Below are 7,600 nucleotides of genomic sequence, written 5' to 3'. Positions count from 1 at the left end.
ACCTGGCATAATGTGTAGCTTCGCTGGCTCAGTAAACTGTGGTTTTGTAGGGACATTGCAGGTACAGTTCATGGCGGTGAATGGCTGGCTGCATGGCAGAGATGTAACAATCTGAGATAGGTGATCAAGTGTGCCACGCCGTCCTCCTGTAAGCGGTGTAGATGTCACGTTACCAGGGCCTTCACAGTCTGAGCACTGAAACTGCTTAAACTCGCTGCACACTGCAGTCTGCTTTGCTGCTGGTGTTAAGAAAGGGTTGGTGTGAGCTGAAGGTGGCGGGGTGAGATGCCATGCAGCCTCAAACTCTGTCATATTGGCTGCTGCTAAGCTTGCCGCTGGCGTTAACTCCATGTCCGCGATGAAGGGGTTGCCGCTATAGATTCTATTGTTTACATTAGTAGCACGGTCCACATTAACTGTCCCACTCTCGAGGGATTGTTACAAAAATGGGTTGCTACTCTTATTGAAGTGCATTTCCATGTCATACCCTTCAGCCTCTCCCGGCGCCGCCATTCTCACTGTCGTCCGGGGAAAAAAAAGAAAAAGTTCGCGCTCCCTCTCTCTCGGCACTTTGCGGAGTTTAATCCCGGACGAGCCCCCAGTGTTACCGCGCCAGATTCGCGGCTCCGAACCGTAGTAAGGAAACCTCTGGCAGTTACTTGAAGGTTTCGTGACTGGCTCGTAGCCGGCAACTAGTTTACTGTACAGGTCTACTCCGCTAGTGAAAAGATCGAAGGAGGCGTAGGAAAACTGCTTCACCGAACTTTATTCCTTCTCCAAGCCACGAACACCGTGTACAGTGAGCTGAAAACAATTTACTCACAGTGAGCATTGCCGACCCAACTCAGGCTGCCGAGGGCGTTATTATATTCCTTTTTCCTTATTTCCTTTCCCGTCTCTTCTGTCGCTAACCGTTACTTTTCCCTTCTCCTCTCTCTCTTCACTCACACACACACACACAGGCCCGTCCCGCTACACACATCCTGAATACATTTCCCATCAGGCTTCACCCTTAAAGGGCCATGCCGGTAACACGTGTCAATTTTTCAGAAATCCCTCAGTCAAAACATGGTATATCATCTTTAGAAGGAAACTAGCGAGCTAACTCCCTGCTAACTTAGAACTCTGTTAAGCTTAGGGTTGCCAACAAACAAATGATCATTTAGCCATTTATTTTTAGCTCAAAATGACAACATTAACACAATAAAACGGGTCTCTTTTTTAAACAGAAGCCTGCCATGCTTAACTTTTGAGAATATAAGTAAATCTTTTTCTAAAAGAACTCTGTCCTGCTTAACTTAAAAATATATAAATTAATAGAAAACAATAGAACAAAAAACATTCTTGTAACAGTGCACATTTAGTGCATTTAGTACAATTGGCTTCAGTTAAGGTATTATTTCAGCTTTTCTAATGCTAATCAGCTGCTCCTGTTTGTAAACCCATTTGTTCCCATGATTACACATCATAACTCACCATCATTATTCATCTATATATTACTTTTATGTATTAGTCATCTATTTGTTGTAATCATCTATCCTTGCAGTTGTTTATTACACAAAATAAATTATACTATCACACTTCTGGCCACATAGCGCTGATATTCACTGCACATGCCCATATTAACCTTAACTAGAGGGTTTAAAAAAAACAAACCAGTGTTTACATACCATATCTGCTTCTGCCGTGGCCTGGTGGACAAAAAATTGGTTAAGGGTTCCCCGACCTTTCACGCCCCTCATGTTCTTCATGTGCCCACCATTAGAAGCATGCCTATGGAAAAAGTTCGCCGGCACACAGTGCAGTGTGCTTTATAGGTGTTATCGTGGACTTTTCCAGCCAGGTCTTTTCCTTTTCCCATTCCTCCCTGTACTTTTGCAGCCTTTTTTTCTTTCTCTGAGGGGAACAAACATTGTGTACTGTCGTCCGAGACTTGCACCGCAGTGTCGGCGTTTGTTTCCCTGTTGGCCATGCTTCTTGTTGTGGTTATCTGTTGTCTTCCGGTATTTTCTCCGTAAGCGACCTTTCCTTGACCAATGAGATAAGCGGTAATCTGAATTGTCATACTCGAATTGTCATAAGTGTGCTGTCAGCTCATTGGTCACAAAGCAGGAGAGGGGCTGAGACTTATGTTTTCAAACAAAGCGTTAATTCCATTAACATTTGTACACTACTTTTGATTCTCATTGTATTACGGGACAAAGTGCGTCCCTTATTAGCTCAATACGGGACGTGTACTTTTGTTTCTAAATACGGGACGATTCTGTTTTTTAAGGAATGGTTGGCAACCCTAGTTAAGCTTCACAAATTGTGTTTTGGTGAATGCCTGAATGTCTAAAGAGCTTGGAAAGAAATGGATGTTAAACTTTATTGTTACACCTGGTAGAGCAATCAATTGAATATTTTATTAAAGATGAAAGAATTTAGACAGTTTGTAACTCTCAGTGATGTAGCAGTGTTCATTTGACTTTGTGACCGGAAGTGAAGTTTGGACCTGGACCTTGGACCTTGTTTTGATAATGGACTGTTTTGTTGATCCTTTAGAGAAAAAATATAAAAAGTATATCACATTTTTCTTGTTCTTTTTGTGGCCTGTTTCTTTTTTCTGGGTATGGTTCAGTTTTGTTGTTGTTAATTCTGTTTTTACTGCTGTTATGCCAGTCCTTTGTATTGTAAGGAGAAGCTTCTTCAAATGGTGGAGAGTCTCAATTTTAAGCCCTGTGGGAGTGTCCCCCCAACAGTAACAATGGACCTACTAATGATTCTCTACCTAATCACACGAGCCAAGGTGTGAAATATATCACAATCAGGTTCCGGGTGAGCTCATTGTGAAACCTAACCCCACTCTATCATGTGATTTCCTGAGGTCAAGTGACCCAGCATGTAAGTGGGCATTAAGGCGTCTGGGAAGGTATCTCAGAACTAGATTACAGATGGCAGACAGTTGGTGTTGTAAGCCACCGCCTCTGTTTAAAGATGGTCGTTCACAGTGGACATAGATGGCTTCTTTCACTCCTCTTTCAAACCATCTGTCTTCTCTGTCCAAAATGTGAACACTTGCATCCTCAAAAGAGTGATGAAGCACTTCAAACCCAGCAACATACTCAGACAAAAACGGGTTCATCCCAAAGACAAAACTCCTAAGCACAAACTTAACAATGTAGTGTATGCTGTACAGTGTAGTGAGGAATGACCCGACCTCTACATTGGACAGACCAAACAGACACTTCATAAACGCATGGAACAACATAGAATAGCTACCTCCATGGGACAAGACTCGGCTGTGAAAACAGCTCCAGCTCAGTCAGATTAGATGGACAGCGTTTGTGAACAGCAGTTTTCCGATCTCTCCACAGATTCTCGATTGGATTTAGACACCAGACAGGTCAGGGATAAAGTTATTGAGAAATTCCGTCCACCTAAACTCACAGGCCGAACAAGGAGAGCGCTGATCAGAAATGCAGCCAAGAGGCCCATGGTGACTCTGGACGAGCTGCAGAGATCTACAGCTCAGGTGGGGGAATCTGTCCATAGGACAACTATTAGTCGTGCACTGCATAAAGTTGGCCTTTATGGAAGAGTGGCAAGAAGAAAGCCATTGTTAACAGCAAACCATAAGAAGTCCCATTTGCAGTTTGCCACAAGCCACAGCAAACATGTAGAAAAAGGTGCTCTGGTCAGATGAGACCAAAATGGAACTTTTTGGCCAAAACGCAAAACGCTATGTGTGGCGGAAAACTAACACTGCACATCACTGTGAACACACCATCCCCACTGTCAAATATGGTGGTGGCAGCATCATGCTCTGGGGGTGCTTCTCTTCAGCAGGGACAGGGAAGCTGGTCAGAGTTGATGGGAAGATGGATGGAGCAAAATACAGGGCAATCTTGGAAGAAAACCTCTTGGAGTCTGCAAAAGACTGAAGACTGGGGCAGAGGTTCAACTTCCAGCAGGACAACGACCCTAAACATAAAGCCAGGGCAACAATGGAATGGTTTAACACAAAACATATCCATGTGTTAGAATGGCCCTGTCAAAGTCCAGATCTAAATCCAATCGAGAATCTGTGGCAAGATCTGAAAACTGCTGTTCACAAAAGCTGTCCATCTAATCTGACTGAGCTGGAGCTGTTTTGCAAAGAAGAATGGGCAAGGATTTCAGTCTGTAGATGTGCAAAGCTGGTAGAGACATACCCTAAATGACTGGCAGCTGTAATTGCAGCAAAAGGTGGTTCTACAAAGTATTGACTCAGGGGGCTGAATAATTATGCACACCCCACTTTGCAGTTATTTATTTGTAAAAAATGTTTAGAATCATGTCTGATTTTCATTCCACTTCTCACATGTACACCACTTTGTATTGGTCTTTCACGTGGAATTCAATAAAATTGATTCATGTTTGTGGCTGTAATGTGACGAAATGTGGAAAAGTTCAAGGGGGCGGAATACTTTTGCAAGCCACTGTAGTACTTTTCATGTAGCTTGCCATCACCAGTGTGTGAATGTGTGTGTGAATGTGTGGATGACTGGTTGTGTAAAGCGCTTTGGGGTCCTTAGGGGCTAGTAAAGCGCTATACAAATACAGGCCATTTACCATTTACCATTTACTTGTCACACAAAAATGCAAAAATCTGAACTCTGACTTTCACATTGACTCAACATGGAGCCATATTTGTACATTTAAAGCAGTTTTAAATGTACATTTGTTAAACTCTGTTTTGAAGAAGCATCTTTAAAGCTGCATTTGATGTTTAGTTTTCCTCTGACTAAGCTGTTGATGATTTATCCCATGCAAATATTTAGTAAGTCATGACCAAAATACAGATGTTTGGTAGAATTTTGTAGAAGGTGATGAAAGTAGCTTAATATGTTCTAAAAGTAAAACACAAAACTACTTTCCAAACTATGTGTGAGAGTCGAAATATTTGCAGCCTAACATGCCACCAGACCTGTGCATGTAAACATGACGCTTCAGGTCGGCAATGATGGTCACCAAGGATGTAGACCAGTCAGTTTATTGCACATCCTGTGCAATTCATGAGCCAGTAGCAATTTAGATATTGCCTTACACACTCTTACTGCACTACCAAATATTAACTTTACATAAGTAATATAATTTTATGATATGTTTTAAAATATATTTTATTGTCAAATGAGAATGTCTTGATTTTATGGTAGCATTTATTGTTTTGTAGGATTTTAGTAGGATTGAGATATTTTAAATATTGCGAAAACAAAAACTCTTCACTGGAGCTGTGTGTGTTTGATCATATTATAATTTCATTCATCATTATGGATATCAAGACACAATCACTGTCCCACAATTTGCTTTGCAGGGATGCTATTTTATTTTTGTTTTATTCACTTTATTTTTTTCTTTTCTATGTTGAATTGAAATAAAGTACAGGGTGGGCCATTTATATGGATACACCGTAATAAAATGGGAATGGTTGGTGATATTAAAGTCCTGTTTGTGGCACATTAGTATATGTGAGGGGGCAAACTCCTCAAGATGCGTGGTGACCATGGTGGTCATTTAGAAGTCGGCCATCTTGGATACAACTTTTGTTTTTTTTAACAGGAAGAGGGCCATGTGACACATCAAACTTATTGGTAATGTCACAAGAAAAACAATGGTGTGCTTGGTTTCAACGTAACTTTATTCTTTCATGAGTTATTTACAAGTTTCTGACCACTTATAAAATGTGTTCAATGTGCTGCCCACTGTTTTGGATTGTCAATGCAACCCTCTTCTCCCACTCTTCACACACTGATAGCAACACCGCAGGAGAAATGCCAGCACAGGCATCCAGTATCCGTAGTTTCAGGTGCTGCACATATCGTATCTTCACACCATAGACAATTGCCTTCAGATGACCCCAAAGATAAAAGTCTAAGGGGGTAAGGAGGAAAATAGACATCCTGATAAAGACTGATTGACAACACAAAGACTAAATACACACATGAGGTGATCAGGGAAAGTGGAGACACATGAGGAAACAGCTGACTAGAATGAAACATAATGACATCACAGGGGAGAGTAAAACTAAACACATTGTACAAAGAAACACAAGACATTTCAACATAAAACAGGAAATATGGAGAGACATAGAAATGACACAAACCAGCAGGGAATACTTAACACAGGGGTGATGACATAAAGGGATCTAATAAACAAAGAAGTAACCTAAGTAACCTAGAAGCTAATACCAAAAGAACTGAACATACATAATCAATATCAAAATACAAGGAAACTCAAAGCACTGGGTCAGATGACCCAGGACCATGACACTGGCTAAGGGGAAGAAGTTTATGCGTTTAGAGGTGTGGGACCCGATTGACCTGTGGCGCCGACCAGAGGACAGTGGGTCAAGTAGGCGGGGTGCAAGGGGTCACCTGTGATAGGTCTGACTTTCCAGAGATGGGACGATCTGGCGATGCCCTTCAGTGGTGGAAAAGTACAGCGAATGATTTTTCGTGGTCCCTGCATAGAAAACATCCAGGCAGTAGGAGAACACGCTCTCCACCGAGGAGCGGTAGTAGGCCAGCAGCAGCTTCAGGTCAAGGTTTTTCTTCCTCAGGATGCGGAGGAAGTGTGGCCGCTGATGGGCCTTCTGATGCGTCCCAAACTTAAAGTACTAATATATAAGTTCTTTTGTATTAGGGAGGTTCAGTTTCAGGTTATTTTCTGAGCACAAATGGGATCAATTCTCAACCTCTGCCTTGTACGCTGTCTCACCTTCATCAGAAATGAGCCCAATAGTGGTGGTGACATTGGTATACTCAACAATGACATTGGTTGAGTTGGTGTTCAGTCATAGATGTATAGGGCATACAGCAGGGTGCTGAGAATGCAGCCCTACAGGGATATATGAGTACACTGGTGAAAATTAGTTAAAGACGTGCATTGGTCAATTGTGTATGTAATGTGTAAAACACACCCGATCAAATTGAGACTTTTCTTTCCTCAATTTGAAGCTCCTTCCTGCTTGTGAATTTGCAACATTCCTAAGAATGAGCTCCTAGCGATAAAGCTAAAGGAATCAAACCCTGCTGCTTAATGGCTTTTGAGTAGAACATGAATGCCTTGACATGAATAAGCGCCTGAATATTGCAGGATGTTTGTCAATGATCTTATCAAATGTAAAGCAGATGGTAGACAAGTTGGCATAGGCTTTGTTTAAAGCAGCTCACGTAGGTTTTAGATTATGTTAGGTGATACCAGCATGGTCATAGTCACTCATGAGATCTTTACTTTCTTGGCAGATTTGTAAGAAATCTTACATCCCAGTGTCTCATTTTCAACCTTTCATTTCTATTTTTAATAAACTATAATTATTGGGTTCTTATGAAACAATAGATTTAGAACAGAGGAGCATGCTGTCAATAAAACTGTTTTATTGCTGCCTCTGTTGTCTTGAAATGAAGATATTTAATTGAAGTGCAAACATACTTGTTCAATTAAGACGAAGGATGTAATAATAAGTTATATGGGATTTGTGAAGGGTGTTGGACAGCTATCCAGCAAATGTTTGCCGTGACTGGCAATAAATCTTCACGTCTTACACAGGAAGAAGCTGTGAAGAAAAAAAGTCAGATCT

This window comes from Oreochromis aureus, linkage group 7 (assembly GCF_013358895.1).
Source record: "Oreochromis aureus strain Israel breed Guangdong linkage group 7, ZZ_aureus, whole genome shotgun sequence".
In the NCBI taxonomy this organism is placed as follows: domain Eukaryota; kingdom Metazoa; phylum Chordata; class Actinopteri; order Cichliformes; family Cichlidae; genus Oreochromis; species Oreochromis aureus.
The sequence above is the reverse complement of the archived record's forward strand: the minus strand, read 5'-3'. Positions refer to the sequence as shown.